This window comes from Empidonax traillii, unplaced genomic scaffold (assembly GCF_003031625.1).
Source record: "Empidonax traillii isolate 1590-97213 ecotype Southwest subspecies unplaced genomic scaffold, ASM303162v1 scaffold265:size1167950, whole genome shotgun sequence".
Lineage (NCBI taxonomy): Eukaryota > Metazoa > Chordata > Aves > Passeriformes > Tyrannidae > Empidonax > Empidonax traillii.
Genome location: NW_020955458.1, coordinates 323,044 through 344,875, shown reverse-complemented (window position 1 = coordinate 344,875; position 21,832 = coordinate 323,044).

The window sequence follows — 21,832 nt, the reverse complement described above, 5'->3', positions numbered from 1 at the left end:
TCTCTTTTTCAAGTGCTGTAGGACACATGAGACATGAAGATTGGGTTGGCAGAGACAACAGAAGAGACCCCTTTGGAGCTGTTGCTGAAACCAGCACAGAGCATATCAAAATACTTAAAATGTCACTGGATTCAAAGTTTTTGGAATTGAATTCCACCCAGCTGCCAAATTTAAACTAAGTACACAACTTTCTTAGTGACTTAAATTAGGTATTGTCACCCACACTCACAAGCATAAACATAAATCTAATGGGTGGATTTGTTAGCCATATGATCTTTTTTTAAAAAAAAATCATGTTACCTAGAGAACAGTTATTACAGGTCTGCCAATTTATGTACAGCTATACTGTTACAGAGATTCAATGAATATAAGATTGACTTTCATGCCAAGGAAAGCAAGCATAGAGAGTTCTGTATGTCCATAACTTGTAAAAAATCCCCTGCTATTTAGTAAAATAATTAACCACTTTCAAAAAACATGCTTTCAGTCTCATTGACTTTAAGTCTATGTTAAAACTTAGCAATTGTTAAGCTTTTTCTGAATGAGAGCTTAAAAGATGAAAGTTTGACATAAGAGAGAGAAAAAGAGACTGCCCCAAAAAATTGAAGATAAGAAAGCTAAAAATACTTCCTTCTCTCTAGAGTAATACATTTTCTTGGAAATACATAATGATCTAACTACAGTGGTGCTCCTTTTACAATGAAAATTTATTCTTAAATGATTTAGCAATGGCAGTGTATAATGAATAAATTATATATGAAGATTAAGTAAGGCAGCATTAGAGTGTCTATTGCAACTTTTTTTTTTAACAGAATTAAGCCAAGGATACTTTAATAAGGGTTCTTACATTTGAAAAAGCTGTGAACAGTCTAATAGCTCCAATGTGTAAATGCAGTTTTACACAGATAATTCCACAATTCTTCACTGTATTTATAGTTTCATCCTAATATGAACTGATATTATCTTACGCATCATATAGAAGGAGTTCTTAAAAGAATTTAAGATATTGTTTTCTTGTTAAGATACAAATCCTGAGGTCTAGAAATGCTCCTGTAATAGCAGATTTTTTGAAAGTTTGAGGTGCTTTGGGCAAAACCTATTCTTCCTCTTTCATGTGCAAATGATGACATACCAACATTTGAACAGTTATAGGTGTCTACACTTAATAGGTCACTGAAATAATCAATATTAACCAGCTGATTTGGTCTACAGGTTTCTTGTACCATGAAAGAATTTTGTGTAGAGATATTATGTCTTATTTAAAACTATCCTTCTAATACAATAAGCTTTTTGACTCGTCTAGCTTGATCATTTTAACTCCAGGGGAGAGATATGTAAGACTGCTTGGTAATCAGCAGATAGCAATCATATTTTCAGTTAAGTGAATGCCCTACATGCAAGTATGAGAAATAATAAAAAAAAAATATTTCTGTGTTCTTTAATCTTTTCATAAATCAATATGACATATTTTGTTCCATGGTATCATTCATCTTGCTTCAAACAATTACTGATTATTACTATCCCCTATCAAAGGACTAGCAAAGAGAACCCATCTCAAATGAATAGATTCTCTTAGTGATTGAGATCTACCATGCCCAGATTTTATTTTTTAAGCTGGTAAGAAAAATTAGCTCTACCTTTCTTTTCAAATCCCCTCCTCTAATCAATTCAAATTACACTGAATAGTAAAAATAGTGTGAGAAACTGGGATTCTTTAAAATAGCATATAGTTGATAGACATTAAAAAGATTATTAAATCCTTCTTCACCTTTTGCTATTTGGTATGAGAAATTTAATATGTTTCATTTCAGTCTACAGGGGGTTTTGTGTCTTTACAGTACATGAAACTGAAGAAATGCAGAGTGGACAACTCTTCATTCAGAGAACTAATAAGCTCACTAAGCCATAAGCCCTGCCTCAAATGAACTATCGTTTTTCACTTTTCTTACACATTTGGGAGGTATTAAGCAATTTTTCCTATGAAGGAAACTTCTTTCCCTATCCAAAGGAAGCAGTGTCCTTGTACAGTGTCTAAAACAAATATAAGCTGAGGAGTGTGTGCAACAGAAGTGCTACATGTGGATTATATATGGGTAAAAGCCCATGGTGAAAATCTTGCCTCTCAGATATCCTCTGACTGCAGGAATCCTGGACAGAGACAGAGATTCTGCTTTCTTTCTGAAGTGCTGTATTGTTGAGAGTTTTGGTCCTTTATCATAAATCTTCAGTTTGCTACAGGATGGTAGAAAGTGTTATGTAGTCTGTGACATACAAGGTCATATAAAATTTGTGTTCTGTAGACCCTGTATGGGACACTTACCTACAAATTCATAGGTTTTGAACTAGATTATTTCCAGGTCTTTTTCCATTCTGTGATCCTACTATTGAGGATAGCATGTATGATTAGTTCTACAGGTTATACATTTCATCTCTAACACCTCAAATATACCTTTGTCCAAATTTTCAGTCCTGTCACTGCATGTGCTCCATGCTTCTTAAGAAAACTGTTAATTCAAAGGTTTGAAGCGTTGATGGAGTACTTGAAGGAGAGCTGAATCTGAGGAGAGAATGTGGCAGTGATACCAAGCACTTCCATGAAATTCCATGAGAAATTCCACGTCTGAAGAAGGATGAGGAGATAGCTGGCTATCGGTGCTGATTAAAAAGCATTTTTACAATCAGAAACAGAACCGTGCTGCTCTACATTACATTGCTGAAGTCTGAACATGCACTTCATTTAATGCAAAATAACTTTCCCATTTATTTCAGTGATTGTCGGACTAAGTCCCTGACAGGAGACTTGTCATACTCTTTAAATACAGGGCAAACCTTCTCAGCAGCACACACTTCCAATGTCTCAGAAGACATTATGCCTTATAGAAACAAAAAATGAAATTTGCTTTTAGTTTGTCTTCTCCTGATACAGCTAAGCCTCAGAAATTATAATTGAGCCATATATAGCAGAGAGTGGGTGAAAAGGAAGTGTCACAGCAAGAAAATAAAGGTGACCTTATATATGATACCTTTCACTCTATCAAGGCACTTCTCAGGAAATACTGACTGGTGCTTTAAGGAAATGAGTATGATCATATTCCAAGGGAGCAGAGGGAAAGAAAGATGTTAAACTTGTCTTTCTTTCTTTAAAGGTTATTTCTGATTTTTCATTTAATCTCCTTAATGAGAGGCCTATTGTTGCCCCAGAGTTACTTGACTACTTCAACAGGTGACAGATTGAACCCCAATCTTCAAATATTAGAAGGTATTAGCTAGTTAAAGATTTTTATAAGAATTGTAAAGGAAAAAAAAAAATCTACAAGTGTTCAGAAAATTCAAAGTGTTCAGAAAATTCAAAATGTTCAGAAGAGAATGACCCATTCCTGAGTTTTAAATGTTAATTTTATACAGCTACTTCTCAAAATAAAAGCTCCAGCATAAAGCACTGCATGGACAGTAAATATATAAGGATGCTAGAGAAGTCAGCCTAATTACAGTTTATGGGCAATGTTTCATATTCAGTGTCAGGTTGCAAGCATCATTTGAACCTGGGACTTGCATGTCTTCTGCTTTCAGCTTAGCATTGAGTTAAATCCCACAGACGGTGTTATGAGAAATTCGTGCTTTTATCACAGAGAAGACAACAAGAGTCATTAAACTTTGATGACTTAAATGGGATAATGTTCAACAAAGAGAGGCATGCAATCCAAAATATTTTTCTTTTAAGTTTGTGTCTGAAAGATAACATTAGTAGGTATCCAATTACCTTGTAAAGGCTTCAGTAACTGTTGGTTGACAATTATAACAGAATTATAACAGAAAGGTTTGCTGAGACTCTTCTCTACAGGATGGGTGCTCTCCTTAATAAACCTCCTTGTCCACCAGTTACCCGTAGGATAGGACCTAATGAAGAGCATAGAAGCTTTGTCTAACTATTATCTTACCTTTCATCCTCAACAACTGATGCATCAGGGGCACGCACTCAGGTCTCTTTCCATTATGTCCATGTGAGTGTCTGCTGGATTACTCAGTTCACACACAGTCTTGGATGACTGGAGCAAGAAAGAGTGAAAGGAGAAAAGTCAGCTGCAGAAATGCAAGGATATTTCATGGCCCGGAGGAAATACTGTATGCCAGAAGGCATGCAAAGGAAGGTATTGGACTCTTTTAAAAGCCTTTTCCCAACACCTAAGGGTGCTTACCTGTCATGATAAAACTAAGAGAAGTGCATGCAGGTTTTTATTGCATACATGATTTGGCCTTCTGTTAGCAGAACATGACATGTTTATATGTGTCTCTAAAGATTGACTGTAAACCCAGAATGCTCTATTATGTTTTTGTGGAGGGTGTTCAAATGACAGTAGAAGCTGAGCAAAAGAAATGACATCAAGCAGTGTTGCATCCTGCTTTTAAGAAACAGTAAAGGACAGAGACTTATGCCCTGAAAGGGTGCCAGAGGTTGTAGTTACACTGCTAAATGAACCCACGCTGGGGAGCTGACCCTGCCTAGACCAAGAGCTACAGAAAACTGTTCCCTGCTGCTGAGCACTACACCAGAATAGTGCTCCATGTTGCTGAGCAATAGTTCACCAGAGCAGTTCACCACAACTGTGTATAGTTCACAACACACAGAAATCAGTGATGGACCTTTTCTGAGACTCATATGGGCAAGGTATAATGATGGTGGTTGTTTTTTTTTTTAATTTCTCCCCAGAGCAAAGTGAATAATGTGAAGGCTTTGCAGCAGATCACCAAAGTGATCTTTTTACAGCATGAAAGTGAGGCCCTGTGTTGCATGCCCAGAGGTGTGCACTTAAGGTGTATGTGAGGTTGGGATAATATTGAAGTGAGGAAATAAACCTGCTTCACTCTTGTCTAACACAGCTTAAAAAAAAAAAAAAAAAAAATCAAACATGTTTGAAGGTTTGCTGCTTGATGCATTGTGATCTTCAGTATGAATTACCATTCATGCAAACTGGAGTGGCAGGGAACCTGTATACTAGAGGGAACTTTGAACTGAAACTCATTAACACCAGAAGTGTACTCACAATGGGTAGTGAGGAAACATATTCAAGCTAAGAGAAGTTTGGGAGTACTTATTCCCTCGTGTATCTGGGGAAAATGTATCTGGGGAAAATGTACCTGGAATAGCTAATTATCCTTTCAACATGTATCCATTTCATTTTAATTCAGTCTTACTTAAATACTAAGTGATTTCTTCTCCATGACGACATGAAGCAAAGTTTAATCCTTTCAGAGAAGGTACCAAGCTTTAGAAGGGAACAAGAATGCAAGAAAATAGATATTATTATCACTTATAATATTTTATACCAATGTACAAGAGCTTTCTGGGTTTTTTTAATTTTTTTTACCCTTCTAAAGTTTCATGATGTAGTAACTACATTTTCCCTCCCTGCCTTGCCACCATCTATTCAAAGCTTCTCTCCATTCCTTCTTTAAGCATTTAGGTAAGAAAATTACCTTCACAATTAAAAAATCTCTTGGGTTTTTGTTTTGTTTTTTTTCTTCTGAAGTACAGCCTCAACATATTAGTCTCTTCTTACTGACAGTGACCCAAGCAGTACAAAATTCCTGTTTGTAAGTATACATCACTGATACTTCAATCACTAAAATTAAATAATAGTAGTAAAATCCTTTCTTTTTTAAGGAAGAGATGCTACCCTGGTATTGTACTCTCTCTTGATCATATGATCAGATCAAAAGAAGAGTGACTTGGGGAGTATGGAAGAGCAAATGATTCACATTGAACAATTTAAGAACAATTAGTCCATTTTCTATGTACCAAGTGCCCACAAGTAGCTTAACACACTCCTAACTGTATTCATTCCCTGCAAATATTTACCACATATTTTCTCTCAGTTACGGGGATTTTAAGCTCTTCATCTGAATTGTTTTTCAAAATGCAGCGTTATTTTTCTTGACAGAGAAATATTTGTTCAATGAATGTACAAATGTAAATGAAGTTGGGTATCTGGTACTAATATCTTAGATCAAAAATTCACAATTTATTCTCTCAAAAATTTGCTACGTGAGCAGTAAATAAATTTGTTCTATCAAGTTTTCACTAGAATGCCTGCAAATATTGAGAAAAACTAGAAGACATTTAATAGCTATATTCTGTTTGTTAAGGTGGAATGGGAAAGCAAATCAACAACAAAGATTAACCCAGTTCTTCTCTCACACCTGAAACAGGTGTGATAGTAATTTCTTTCTTAAGCCAGTTTCTTCTGTGTAGTCTTTAAGATTTTGGCATAAGTTCAGATGTCTCTTTTTTTTTGCTTTTTTTCTCTAAGGTGCTCAGATATACACTGAGATACCTTGTCTGCAAAAAGCTATCTATAGCAGCATAGAGGTTGGCCTAACCCTTTGGCCAAGAGTCCTTGTGACAGCAGTTTAAGAAGTGTAATGTGGCCTCTATTTTTACAAGCAAAAGTGACAGCCCTTTGGCAGAGCTCTCATAAGCTCTTCCCCCTCTCATTTCAAAGTGCTTTACTACATGTTGCATATTCTTCCTCTAAAAGCTAGTTAAGCAGAAAGGATTCAAACTGCTATTAAAGCCATTTATCTGTTCTGGGCTCCTTGCAATCTTTCCTGATGGTGATGAGGCTCTCCACAGAAGACTGCTGAGATGTTACAGTGTTTGCTGGTATCTACTACTTTTCAATCCTGTTGTGGTTTTGCATCATGCTGAACACATTGATCACTCATTTGTATTGCACATGGACTCATTCAAGCATACACAAGGTTGAATTTGTCCAGCTGTTACTACTGTGCTTGACCATAAAGGAGAAACAGCTCATGAATGACCCTCCTTTTCATTCACTCTGATGCCTTTGGCATTACTTTTCTTTAACAGCATCTTTAAAAAGGACACAAAGATTATTTTACTCAAAGTACAAAATTCACTGTAAAGCTAGACATGAATATCTGCAACTGGTGGGCATAAGGCTAGTAAAAGAGTGAGAGGCTGAACAGGTTTTTCACTGAAAGGCACTGTACAGACAGAAGGCAGCTACTGCTGCTGCCACCTGATATGCTGACAAAGACTCTAACTGTTGCTCACTTTCCCTTTTGTAGTTATATTCACAACTTTTAAGTGCTGAGATTTGGTTGCCTTTTTCTTTCATGTCTTTTATTTTATCCTTATCACTTCAATGTCTTTTCTTGAGAGATTTGCAGACAGGTTATCACTGAAGCAGAATTCTCGACATCTTTTTGTTCTTATCATACCCATACTCTCTAAAATTAGAAATGCCTGGCTTTAGATCAGCAGAACTGGTTGTAATAATCATGATCCATCAAGAATCCAGATCCCCAGACAAGCTTGTAGGACTGGGGAACATCCAAAGTTGAGCTGGGAAATTATCAGGAAACAAGGACAGGATCAGGACTGCAGACAGAAAGAAGCATCAGACATAGCCTAGAAATTTCTGGGCAGGTCTACAGTGACAAGACAGGTCTGAGTCAAGCCAGAAAGACAAGCCTGCAATGTGTTGTATTTATCCTGCTTTCACCAAACCTTTTGTTTATTGAGCTTTACTCAAATTACCACTAGCACATATACTAATCAAGTGGGAAATCTAAACAAATAGTTTAATGTGAATACCATCTCTTTTTTTTTTTTTTTCTTATCATAAATTTGCACATACTGTGTGGTACCTACAATGAGAAAGAAAAGCATGAACTTTCTCAAGAACACATCTTTTTTTTCCTAACATATTCACAAGGCAAACAGTTCAGGTCTGTTTCCTTGCTAGCTGCATGTTACTACATTTGTTTTGAGTATGTGTTTTGCTTGATTCATTGCCATATTCTACAGCCTTTTCCCTAAGTATCCTCAGAATTATCCTGCTGAATACCTATTCTGAAGCAAGGTCTCATCTTCCACTGTCTCTGTAGTGATACTTGCTTTTCATGCTGTCCCCAAAGTCATTCTCTATTGCAGTTACTGTACTTTTATAAACAACAGATGCTCCTTGACCCTTAAACAATTGCAGTCAAGATGTAGTATCAGAATAGACCACCTTGGCAACAAACAAACATAAAATACCCCATTCCACAGCCTGGACTATAGATCATGCTTTTCAGTGCTAACTGCTCTGGCTGGAGATGTGAACATAATTCCAGCTCTTCTGCCTTTTCTCTGGGTTTAGAAAAACAGAGTTCCAAGAACACTTGAAATTTTGGCAAAAGAATTAATTTAATGAATTATGCTCCAGTGAAAAACAATCACACACGTGGCCAGTGGGTAAGATTCATACTCATACCAATGCAAAAGAACAGTAGAAAGCAAAATACACTCTTATACTTTTGAGCTAACTTTCCTCTTTTCATTTATCCCAGAATTGTTTTGGCTGTAAAGTGAAAAAAAAAAAAAAAAAAAAGTCCTCCAGCATAATAATAGCTATTTTTCATCTTTTACCAGAGAAATTGAAGAGGCTTTACTTGGTAATTACAGGTCAAGCTTTAAAAAGCCATGTGAAGATAAATTCTCTCACACCTAGTCTCATTGACTTGTCCTTAGATTCTGTTGGGTGAAATCAGTACAGTTTAATTATTAGTTTTTCTCAGGCTTTACGTTTGATGCTTTCTTTTCTCAGTGGAATTTTTAAAATAGGTTTGCACATTTTTTTTTTTAAAACCTATGTTCCAGTCATGTACTTTTCAATATATAGTTTACAGACACTTGCATATTTAGGAAAGATGGCTAATGGAAGAAAGCTATATTGTCAGAGAGTTTAATTCTGCACGTCACGTTTTCATTGTGAAAGTGTTCAAGGGGCTGGAAATCATTAAAAATTACTGTCACTTAAATCCTTCAGTTACACCTACTACAGCTGAATCACAGATTAGTTCAAAGAGTCCCTTGGCCTGCGTTAAGTCTGGTAAAATGATTAAGATGATCTTTCCTGGTCTTAGAAGGTATGAACCTCTGAAATTACTTACATATGATATGTTCGAAAACTATGCCAGTTTAAGCCTTGTGCCAACAAACAGAGCATAATTTGTACACATACACAATTGTGAATTTCCTTTAAAGCAGACAGGAGAAAGCTGATTTACATGAGTTTGCACATCAAGGACCCTGAAGACAGTACAGGTCAAACTGGGCTTCCAACTTACTTTAACTTAGGCCTTCTTAACTACTGGCATAATGATTGCACCAATTTACAGTTCCTTTATACATTAGCAGAATTAAAGCAAGTAAAAAAAAGATTCCAACTGAGTTTAATGGGAAGTGCTCTAATTTAGAGTACATTATGAATAATTTTTGGACTTTCCCTGCAGAAATTAATGGTGTGAAATGTCTAATAATTCACCTATTTCATCCCATACAGTACAATAAATCTACCTTGGCCTTATGTGAGTCTATCTTAGATGAGAAAGTAATAAGAAGGTGTCTTAGAAAGCAGCACCTACTTGGCCAACAATCTGAGAAAAATTTCTGAATACATAGAAGGGGAAATCTATAACAGATTAATTAGACATACAGCTCAAAAGAAATTTGCTGTTCAGAAGTAAAATATATATAGCAATAGAACCCCTTCTAATATGTATAATTTTGCTATACCATTCATAACAGAGACTGCACATAAAATTCAACAATTTTGATCCATTTCTAACTTTCTAACAATGTGGTACCAAAGGTAATTTTATTTACATTATATTACTGAGATATTTTTGCCTTTAGGATATTTTAGAACATTATTATAAAAGGCAAGAAGTAGACACTGTGATCACCTTTCCTCTGAAATGTGGACACTCAGAAAAGACAGCACTGTACTAGCTACTCCAGCATTGCTGAATGTAGAATGCAGCCCCAAGACCAACTCGGTATTGCCCTATAGCTTCTATATGCAATATTCATACCAGTTTTTTCAGTTTAATGTTCTAAAGAGAGCTAACATACAGCTGATGAACACTCTGGCAACTCAATTTATTTTTCCCCAGTGATATAGCCCTGGAATATAATTTCTTATTTTCCAGTTTATTCAGCCTGAGACCACAGGTTTGGGCATACTAAAACATAAGTTTGTTTGCTTGTTTCTAGTTTGGATGCATCCATATAACTTTCTAGCAACATACTATTCCTTCCATTATTTAATTTTCTCAGTCTTTATCAGTCATGTTTCAATCTGTATTGTACTAGTAATGTGAAAGAGATGGGTGCAAAAATCCAAGACCACTGAGGAGAATTTTGTTTTTCATGTGTAGATAGTGATAGGAAAACAGGGAATGGTTTTTAAAAAAAGAGAGGAGATATTTAGATTAGATATTAGGAAGAAATGCTTTACTCAAGAGGGTGGTGAGGCTCTGAAACAGAATGCCCTGAGAATCCGTGGATGCCCCATCCCTGGAAGTGTTCAAGGCCAGCTTGGATGGGGCCATAAGCAACCTGGTCTAGTGGAAGGTGTCCCTGCCCACAGCAGAGAGGATAGAACTAAGTGACCTTTAAGGTCTCTTCCATTCCAAGCCATTCTATGATTAATGTCTGTACATAAGGCAGCCAAGGGCCGATCTCTATTCCCCAAGACAAGTTTAATACCAAGACTGTTTAAATCTCTTGTACAGCTCATTGGCTACATTTACATTGGCTATCCCTCTGACCCCAAGGCATAAACACCTTTACGTCTTGGAGAAAAAAATTCAGGTCAAGTACCTGAAATAATGTGAGAACTGTTTTAAACATTTATGTGAGAAGGGCAATGCTTAGCCAACAGCCACAGCCAGTCTGGTGGTCTCATCTGTCTTTCCAAACATACTAGTAATTATTGGGCACTGGTCTTTATTAATATATTAAAAAAAAAAAAAAAAAAAAAAAAAAAAAAAAAAAAAAAAAAAAAAAAAAAGAGCAAAACCTACATTAGTTATGGCACATCATTCAAGAAAAATACTTCTATTTGCTGTGTAAGTAGTCTAGCGTCTTCTTTTCAAAACAACATCTATGAAGATTATCATTATGTATATTTTTTTATTGTACACATTTAGTAACTCTATCACAAAATCACAGAATGGGTCAGGTTGGAAGGGACCACAGTGGGTCAGTCTGTTCTTGTGCATTGTCATCCACACAGTAAAGAAATTCTTCCTCATATTCAGGTGGAACTTTCTGTGCATCAATTTCTGACGATTGACTCTTGTCCTATTGCTTGGCACCACCGAGAAGAGCCTGGCTCTAACCTCTTGACATATACTTTTCAGGTACTTACAGACACTGATGAAGTCCCCTCTCAGTCATCTCTTCTCAAGGCTGAACAGGCCCAGCTACCTCAGTTTACAAGTAAGATATAGTCTCCTAATCATCTTTGTTGCCCTAAATCAATGTTATAGCAAGGAGATTTAAAAAACATTGACAATGTCATTCAATGTTAAAAATTTACTGGAAGCTTTTAAAACTGTCAGGTTTTTTGCAGCAAATGAAGTGTACTGCTTAGAGGAAAGTAAATGAAGCTAAACATGTACTTGATATTGATTCAGTCTACACAACAGATGGCAACATGGATGCAAATAAAGTGCTTGTCCTTTTATTATTATTAGTTAATATTTACATCACTAGAATGCCCAGAGGCCTCAGTCAGGAGCAGAGACCCATTATGGTAGACACTACACAAATATGCACCGGAACATTTTGTTCCAGTATCATCTTTCTCCTGCTGCACACTAAACTCATTGATGACTCATTTGTACTGCCCAGAGAGCCATTCAAGCATACAGAGGGTTGATTTTCTCCAGCTGCTCTGAAAAGTCTATAACCTGAGCAGCAAGGGAAGGAAGAAACAGAAGAAAGCAAGCTTCATAAATACAAAATTTCACTTTGAAGGTTTTGCCTTATGTTTCTTATAACACAGATGTGTTGGAATACCCCCTTTCTTTCTGGTTTCTCAGGTTAACTTCTCAGTTTCCCACTTGTACACCATAAGACTTGTTTTCTAAAACCTGCCTCTTTCCTTTGATGCATTCTCCTCGCTTATTCTCCACTACTTTCATGGCATGTCCTTTTACCAGATCACCCTTATCCTCCAAGTCTGGCAAGACACCAGGAGCAATACAGGAGTAACAAAGATATGTTATTCAGTGGCTAACAAATACAGCTCTAAATATTAATTAAACTGGTGCATTCATTTGGAAATTCAAAATGTTTCACTGTGTTCATCCCGAGTGTGACATATTTTAATTACAATAGTTAATATTTTGCTGTATTGTATATGATCAGTTCTGCAAAACAACTGATTATTATATATATTCAGTTTTTCACGGAAAAGCCTCTTTGGCATTAAGTTTTTGTCTAAAGGGCAGTTTCTTCCAGGTAACAGGAGTGAGCCCCTCCACCCTCACATCCATCCTTGTCCTCAGCAGGTGCATATTTCTGTCTCTCACAATCAAGTCCTAGCGGAGTTTGAAACTAGATTTCAATCAACTACACTCTGATCCTGTGTATGGGTCTTAGCTACATTGGTATACAAGGTTTTCTCTCTCCTCTTTTTCTGCTTTCTCACCTTTTAGAAGGAAAAATTGAAAGACTTTTTTTTGAGGTCTACTAAGAGTTTGGATGTTTAAGATTGAAATAGGAACCCATTATTTAGCTCACTTCAAAAACAGTAGAAATTCAATTACCTAAAAAAGAGGAATAGTTTTTATGATTTTAAAATTAAAGATATAGAAAAACCAGACTTTGAATGGAAATTTTGTTGCAGCATAAACTACAAACTATTATAATATTACCCTTATAGTAATCCTAAATGCAAAATATTCCTTTGAAAAATAAAAACATTTTAAAATTCAAGTAGCATTAAAGAAATATTATCAATATAAATTTGATGTCTTATAAGAAAATTATGCAAACGCAAAAAAAGAAAAGCCTTAAGAGAAGTATTATTTAGACTTAGCATTAAGAATGTCTACTTCTTAAAGAAATTAGGTGTTCCTGATGACACTTAAAGGAATATAATCCATTACACTTAGTCATCACTAGGATTCAGAGTTAATATCATACTGCTATCTTAAACCTCTTCAAAAAAGTCATAGATGATTTGTGCGTAGAGTGTCCCACAGCATTTATTTGATGAAGTGTTAATTAGTTTTATTGCTGGTAGTATTTCTCTTTAGTAACTCTTGGAGCTAAAAGAAATATATCTGTACAGGTTGCTGACTGGTACAGCTTAGTCTAAACTTACTCTCAGAGTCACTAAAACCAGTTAATAAGTATATTCACATTAAGTTTTTTGGAAAATATTGGCTAACATCAGGGAGCACTGAGGTCTACTAACAGTCATTACTGAGGTGATCCTTTTGACTCACATTTTTGTAGAGAATAAAAGAAACCCCAAGGCTAACTGATTATGTGCAATCTTCATGTACCTACTCCTATGCAAGACTGGTAATACTGTCCCAGCTATTATACTGTGATGCACTATTACAGGAAATGAGAAACACTACAGTATTCCCCCAAAGAAAACAAGAATATGCTGTTCTATACAAATACTTTCCTTTTACTAATACTAGCTTTTGTCAGGGGTTGTTGCTTATAAAATAGCTCTTGTAGGATTATTTAGTTAGGTGTATTTCCTGTAAATCAAATAGAAATGCTAGGTCAAGCTTTCATCTGGAAAATTGGGGGAAAATTATATTGACTGCCTATCTCTGATAAGTAATAATTCCTGATTATTTGGTAATAATTCTGGCTTTAAAAAGAACAGGAAATAGTGATTGCAAAAAATTGACCTAGAAGTTAAAATAATGGGAGGGGAAAGTTGATCCATAATAGCAAATAATAGAATGATGTTATTTGTGAACTCGGTGTTTTGACAACAGATACTGTTTCATTATCATGAAAAGCTGTTGCTATTCAACCATTATCCATGAGCTATCATTCCTTCTATTTCCCATGATTTATTGGCCAGTATTGATAACCTGCATTTTGCACAAGATGACCTCTTGTCCTTCCAAGAGGTGTTGTTCCAGAGGATCAAGCAAAATTATTGCTCTTTATTTGGCAAGGTTTCCTATAGAGAGTTTTCTGGCTTCAAATGAAACATTCCCAACTTATTTGAATATTGCCTTATAATACTGCCATCTTACTCAGGTCTAAAGACATTATTATAATATCAAGGGGGAGACTTTAAATAGATACATGAGGATTACATGCACCTAAGGAATGAGAGAAAAATTTCTTATTCCTTCTGGAATAAAGCTTTGGATCAAATCCCATCAAGTAGCACTAGTGGTATCAGTTACATGACTAGATTTTACTGCCCAACTCTTTGGTATATCTTTATGTTTCATGCAAGCAACAATTCTGGAATTCATTTCCAAGCCTTGATTTTTGTTATTAAAGAGGAATGTTGTGGCCTGACATCACCAAAAATGCCTTCTAACATGTGCTGTGAACTGCACATGTTCTCCCTGAGTCCCTAACACATTTTGGTAGCACAATGAGTGACAGAGGAATTGCAACTCCACAGCCAGAAGCCTATTATCTATTTCAGAGCAGCGATCTGAGCCCAGTTCAGCTGGCATTTTTGGCAGTGGTACATGCCTAATCACAAGTTCTTTCTCCCTACCTCATGCCAGCTTTGGTAATGCCATAACTGTTCACTGACAGCCTTGATGACCTTCCTTTATAGGCAATTCAATTGCACAAGATAAAAACCAGGAATGATGAAGATACTGTGTAAGGTCACATATTCAGATACTAGAAGTAAATCATAGACTTCATATGACAATAAAGCTGGAAATAATGAATGCCACTGATAGTAGTTCTCAATATGTATATATAAAGTTCTTTTTAATGTTTTTAAAAAGCTCTGTAACTATGGATTCAGAAAGTCACACAAGATTATTCTGGTGATGCAGATCGTAGCAACCTCTACAGCAAGGAGGTCAGTTTCTATTCTTGTTTACGTCAAGGACTGAAAACAGTATTCCTGGTTGACAGTGGGGACCAGGAAGGAAGAATCTCACCCTTAAAAGCTTGTATTAAAGACAGGAAAATGAGTTTCTCGTCAAAGACACTTAATTTCAATTTGTGTGTAGTTTAGGACCCATTTTCATTATAGTTATGGATGGTATATAAAAATGTCACTCTTCTGTATTCCACTATGACTTAATTTAGCTTTATTATAAACAGTGTGTAATTAATGTGGGGGTTTTCTGATATGAAAAAAGAGACACAGATAAAGTTTTGATCTATGTATTCTGTATTGGACTTGCTCTCTGTCCCTCTCTGTTTGTTTTTTATTGACGCAATTCAACGGGATACTGATGAGTCACTTCCTTTAGCCTAACATATTTGAAACAAAATGGGTTTAAACAGTATGAAAAAGCAAATGTAAGGCAGAATTATGTTGCTAGTATGGGTTAGAGGAATTTTTTTTTTGGCACTCTTTTTGCAAAAAATGATGAAAGTTTTAATATGCCTTGCTGCTGAAAAAAAGGAAGAGAGGCTGTAGACTGTTTTCTGTTACAGAACTCTATGAGCCACTTCATTTACCATGTGTCACATTTATCAAATAATGCTTATTAATAAAGCTAATCTTGAGCTTTTGGCTAATTCTTATGAAAAATCCTTAGCACCCACACATGATATAACCTTTTCGTAAATGTGAGTCATTCACTTAAACCAAGGAAATGTTTATGGCAGTGTAAAACATTAATTAGCTATCATTCTAAGAAGATACCAGGAACTAATGTTCAAACTCCTTGTATTTTAACAGATGTCAAAGAGATTAAGTCAAACAACTAACCTTTGTATGACAAAAATTTCATAGAGGAGAACAAATCTTTAGTTTAATAGATATTAAACACAGAGAAAGAGCATGCAAAAGCAAGCAAAAATCTATTCAGCAAAAGGAGACAGTTATTTCTATATAGAAATATGTTTAACATTGGATGTTATTCAGGGTACTTCTAGCCTTCAGTCTATGCTTCACATTGCTTGGCCAGCATGTGCTAGTGCCACAGTAAATCCATCCCTTAGAATATAGTCTGAAAACAAAACTAATTTTAAATTATGATCATAGTTTACTAATCGGATATTAAATAATATGATGTAGTGACTCTGCATTGCCTTCATTTTGGGTACTGGCTTGTCCTCAGTTAAATAATGCCCTTGTAAAATTGCAAGGCAAAAATAAACTGTTTTTCTCTTAACTAAACAGAGATAGCCCTGTGATGTGAAATTACTGAAAAGATGTGATTTGGGAAAATTACAGTTCCTTGCTTAGTATGTATTGTGCATGCCCTACAGCCTTCCCTAACCAGTAGCTCCCAATTTCATTTAAATTGTAATGATTTCCTTTAAGGACAATTACATTGCCTAAGAGCAACGTATGCATAATAATGCTGTTCTGGCATGGTTCAATATAGGATGCAAGTAATAACTGTTTATTAATATGATAATTAACTGTTAATGCTTAGCAACCTAATTACATCTGTTAAATAACTTACATTTTTGAGCCAAATTCTAGCAGAAAGAATTCTATTAAAATAATAAAAAGCAATGAATATTATAGTAAAGGCACAGTTGCAGTTTAAAGTGCTGGATTTTGACTAACTTACATGAAACAGATTTGGGATTTCAGCATATAACAAAAGAGACTGTAAGGGCTTCCTTCTTCTAAAAGAAAATGGCTCAGTGCTAGAATCTGGGCCTTATTTCAGGAAATGCATGAATGAATACCATAAAATATGAAGAAATTAGTAAAGTATGTGTACTCTATAGGGTTATTAGAAAGAGTAGAGAAAGGCTCCTCAAGCAAGAGTTTCACATTAAAGTTAACAATAGTTGCACATTAGAGTTAATAATAAAGTTTCACCATTATTCACTGGACCTGCAACTTGTGCAGCAAAAATCACATTTTCAGCTCTGTGGCTGCTAACTTTTTATTGTGTTCTTCTTATATCTTGAATGTAACATGCTTAAAAATATTGCAATTACAATTTCTATTATTGCTCTTTTATAGACCTTGGAACAACATCTCAGGACATAATTCACCCCATAATATCTAGAAGCACAGATGAGAATGAATCCAGGTATCCTGAAGACAATGCCATATCACAGGATTCTGTACTTCAGATAGACCTTCTTAAAATCATTTGTTTAAGATAGAAGTGGAAATTTTCCACCTTTTGTCTCTTATGGCAACTTGTTTTGCCCATAGTTTTGAGGACGTTTTTGCATGGTTTATCTCACACTAACTGTTAGTCCAGATTCTTTTATTATAATATACAGTTTTTTGAAACTCTGTCAGCCATTCTCTTCTGGATATTTCTTCCCCAGCCCTTTCCTCTGCTCATCACTATTGAGTCAAATAAGAGCATAATGTAGAATAATTTTACATGATCCTTTTGATCTCCTTTCTTTCATAGCTCTGAAACTGGATTTATAACCTATCTCCTATCAGCTTCATTACCCCAATCTATCATTCCATTCTTCAGGATAAAGAATTCAGCTGGATTCAGTATTCCAAATAAGTTCTCCCTACGGCTTCCAAACAAAATATTGAAAATTTTAATAATCAACAATCATTCAAATTTGATTTTGTTCCAGAATTAAGACCAACTGGCATTTGCATAATACAATGTCATACCAGCCAATGTCATCTAGCTGGCAGATAGACATTTATTGACCCAGTACACTTTTTCCCTAAGAATTCATTGGCATGCTAAGGTCAACATACAAGGGGCATATTGAAAAACATTAGGGGTGCTCAGTAATACAGGAATTGATTCAGAATACCCTGTTGTGATCCAAAAGTTTTATATTAACTCACTAGGCACTGGATAGGACTTTACATTATAGACATTGCAAATGGCAAAAATTAAAACATATTTTAATAATGGTGATTTGGATCACGAAGATAATGGTAGGAGAACTGACTGATACAAAGTGTTCTCTCAGATGTCTTATTAGCCCTACTCTAGAAACTTTCATTTGTAAGAATTGAAAGCAGCAAAAAAAGAACACTGAAATTTGTGACCTTTCATCACAACCGGAATAAATCAACTCTAAAATAAAAGGGCATAACACTAGAACTCTGCATTCTCCACACTGAGGAACCTCATTTATCTCTTAGAAGAGAAATGGATTCTTGGCAAAGTGAGCTGGCTGACAGTGTTCTGACTTGTTTGAGCCAGCTATTTCAGGGTGATTCATTAAGATTATTAACACAAAATTTAAGATCCCTGACTTTTCACTTTTTATTTCAGAATTAGAAATTCTGCTGCAGTGAGGTCAATTAAACCCTGTATTATTATTATCAAGCTGATAAAGTAAAAAAGACTTTTATTTTCCTTTAACTCATTTATGAATGCTGCAGCAGACTATACTGAGCACGAGAACTGTACCACAATCAGAATTGGTAGACTGAGGAATCATCTGGCATGAATTTATATACACATTAAATATTAAGATTAATATGAGTCCCAGTATGATTTGAGTGTTTACATCCTTCAGAGGAATAGTACTTATATCCCTCCAGGTCTCTCTGCTGTAAAGAGAAAAAGAAGGAAATACAGTTGCTTGGCAGTCAGATTCTGAGTGTCCTCTGCTTGGATATGAGGAAATTGGGTTCTGGTTCTCATCAGCCTGCTTCTGATTTTCTAATCCAAGTATCATGCAGTGTCAAAATGCATAAACAGCTCAGGGCATAAAGATTTAAATGCAAATCTCTTTTTATCAGCTGTATGACCCGTTCACTGACCTGCAGGGTCCAGATTTCTAAATTGTCTCCATTTGGTTCTTTTTGTACATTGGTGCGGGTGAAATAGCAGAAAACATCCATGACAAGGCTCACTGCTGGGGCTCTTCCCTCACCTGAAAACTGGAGTAGGAGAAAGGCATGGGTGTAAACACTAAGCAGAGGAAAAGACTGGAAATAAGTTTCTCTTTTCCTACCCAAACTGCAAGTTGTCTTAACTGGGAGCTTCCTGGCTGAGTAAAGAGAAAAAGGTGTCCCTTTCCTCTAGCCCACAGCCGCTACTCTCCAAAGAAGGTCCATACACTGTGCTTCAGGAATGCTGTGAGCATGGCTTTGGGACCAGGCTTGTATGAGATGCCCATCTGCCACCAGCCCAAGTCATGATGGAGCAGAGGTGAGGGCTACTCATCTCCCTCCCTAGAGGCCACTTCTCCCGCGCGTGTGTACACACCTATGAAGCTTTATAACCCAAATTTAAGGCATTAAACAAGAGTAAACAAGTGATGAATTGTGTGCTTTTGGGATGTATTTCAACATATGGTACTGGTTTTTATGATGTTCACTCTTCCTGGTTTGCACCACATCAGTCATTTCCTAATCTCCAAACATACAAATAAAAAAAAAATTTAAATGGATAAAAAATTACTCTCCCATCCCATAAGAAAAGATTTGATTGTATTTTTCACAGATATCTGGTCATGTAATTTTTTGTAACGTGTAAAGCACCAGTGGAGTGATATAAATAACAAGGAGAGAGTAAAAATGAAAATCACTTAGTTGTTTATATAATCCTCTCCACATTGTTTTATATCATGGAAAATCTTTTCTTGTCTCTTGGCAGGTTTTTCCTAAAAGTTAGTAAAGTGGAGAAAGGTTGGGCTGTCTTATGTTTGTCTCTTTAACAGACTCTAGATCACTTTCATTTAGTGAATAACATTGGACCTTACAAATGACCCCAAACGATATTCTCTCTTAATGTCACTTTATTGTTATTTATTGTGTTGCTATAGCCTGAATGCAGCAATTTGTGGGAAACAAGACTGCTTGGCACTTCTCAAAACAAAATATCATATTCATAAATTAATACTCAAACACAAAAAAGATAAAAGTCCCGCTGTAAAAAGAATAAATAAAATCACTGCTTTATTTATTATTTATTTTTCTCACAATGTTTTTCTCTCTTGACAGAGTTTTCTTAGCACACATATATATAATACAGACATGATTAAAATTGTTGATGACTAAAGAAGTGTAGGAATAAAGGCATTGTGATGGAGAACACTATAAGGTGACATGAAGAGATTGGGCAATTGGTTATGTGAACAGTATACAGAAATAAAAGGAAATATATCTTGAAATGGAAGGTAAAATTACTTAAAGGTTTACAAAGAAATATTCTTGTAAGAGATAAAAAAGGAAAACATTTTATTTATAAGTATTTTTATTTATCTACATAAACTCCAAGCAAACAATAAAAATTAATACTGTGCCAATGTTCTCATCCACTTCAAGCTGGTGAAGGATTTTAGAATAATAAAAGCAATATGTTCCTCAAATCTAGGAAGAACAAATATAACAGCAACCCACACAGAATAAGAAGCAGCATATAGGACTAAGAAAGAAAAAAGCTTTCATAGAGAAAACATTTCCAGTCTCCAGTATGCAAAAAATGCAAAAATCATTTCACAAATAAATGTATTCATGATAATATGGGGCTATATTCAAAATCTTAAAATGTGAACAAAATTTTCTCAACATTTCATTATTAATTTTCCACCATCATTGTAAATTAGTTCTAATCTCTTTTTTTTTTTTTTTAAATTATATAATAGGTAACAGTGTGTGTAATAATTGTCTCTCCACAGCTGAAATTGACTTCATTATCAATCAATGTCACAATAGTGCCATAAATATTTGTACAGTGTCACAGTTCTTAAATGATGTCACAGCAACACATTAGCATTATGTAATACTAAAGAACTGAGGGTCACTAAACAGTTTAGAGACTTTACATTTACAGCACAACTTTTTGGTCCCTTGGAGCCATTTGATACTCTTTTCTTCTCCTGATCCATCCATGAATAAAACAGAAATAATTTTGATATCTGCACTTGAGTTAATTGCACTCACTGGTCTTCCTTTAAAATCAGTGGAGAAAACCAGCAACTTTCAGATCATTGTTCATCTCATTTTAAAGTGAGTGTCTAAAATAGGTCAGAAGCACTGTACCATGAAAGGTCTTATATCCATCCCCTCACTAGAAAAGGAGCTAAAAAGGATACACTACATATAGAGGTCTCCAGTGTAGATTTCTAAAGTTAAGTGAGATTAATTCCATTAATACACTTTAAATTTTTATTTTTTTTCTGTATAAAATCCTGGTTGCATGTGTCCAAAAGTACAGATAATGCTCCTATGAACACTGGCACCAGTGCTCACAGTTCTTGCTTCATCAAACATCCTAAGATTCTGCCAGAGCAGCACAAAACTTTCCCAACATATGTACACTGAATTATCTTTAACATTTTGGGTCTCAGTCAAAACACCATTGTCTTCAAGGTAATATTTTCTGAAGAGAATTAATTATTAATATCGTCAGACAATGTTATGATAAGAATGAACAGATTATGTCATATAACTTCAGACATCTAAAAGTTACAGATGTCAGACTGAGCCAGTCACTCTAAGTTCCCTTGATAGTAACTGGAAAGAAATTTGCACCTATAAAGGGCCATCCATCTGCAATCTCAGGATGAGAAGAATCATTCCCTTGAGGTGTCCATTTCTCTTCATGGACAATAAAGAAAGAAGAGGGTAAGATAGAGAGATGTAATTTTTTTAAAATGCCAAAACTAATACAGATAAATCTTAACTCTAGGAGGAAAAACATTAGGCTACTTTATACAGAAAGCCTAGAAGAATATATGAGCCAAGGGGCCAAATTAACCTGTGTTCAAAATAGAGAAACAGTACAGATTTTGGCGAATTTTTTAACATGCACGAGGCTCAATATATATTCAGTATAATTGGCCACTCAAGAAAACTCAGGAAAACTGTAAACAAAAAGGACTTTCTGCTCAAACACAGAAATAAAGTATCTGTTCCGAGGCAGCCAAATA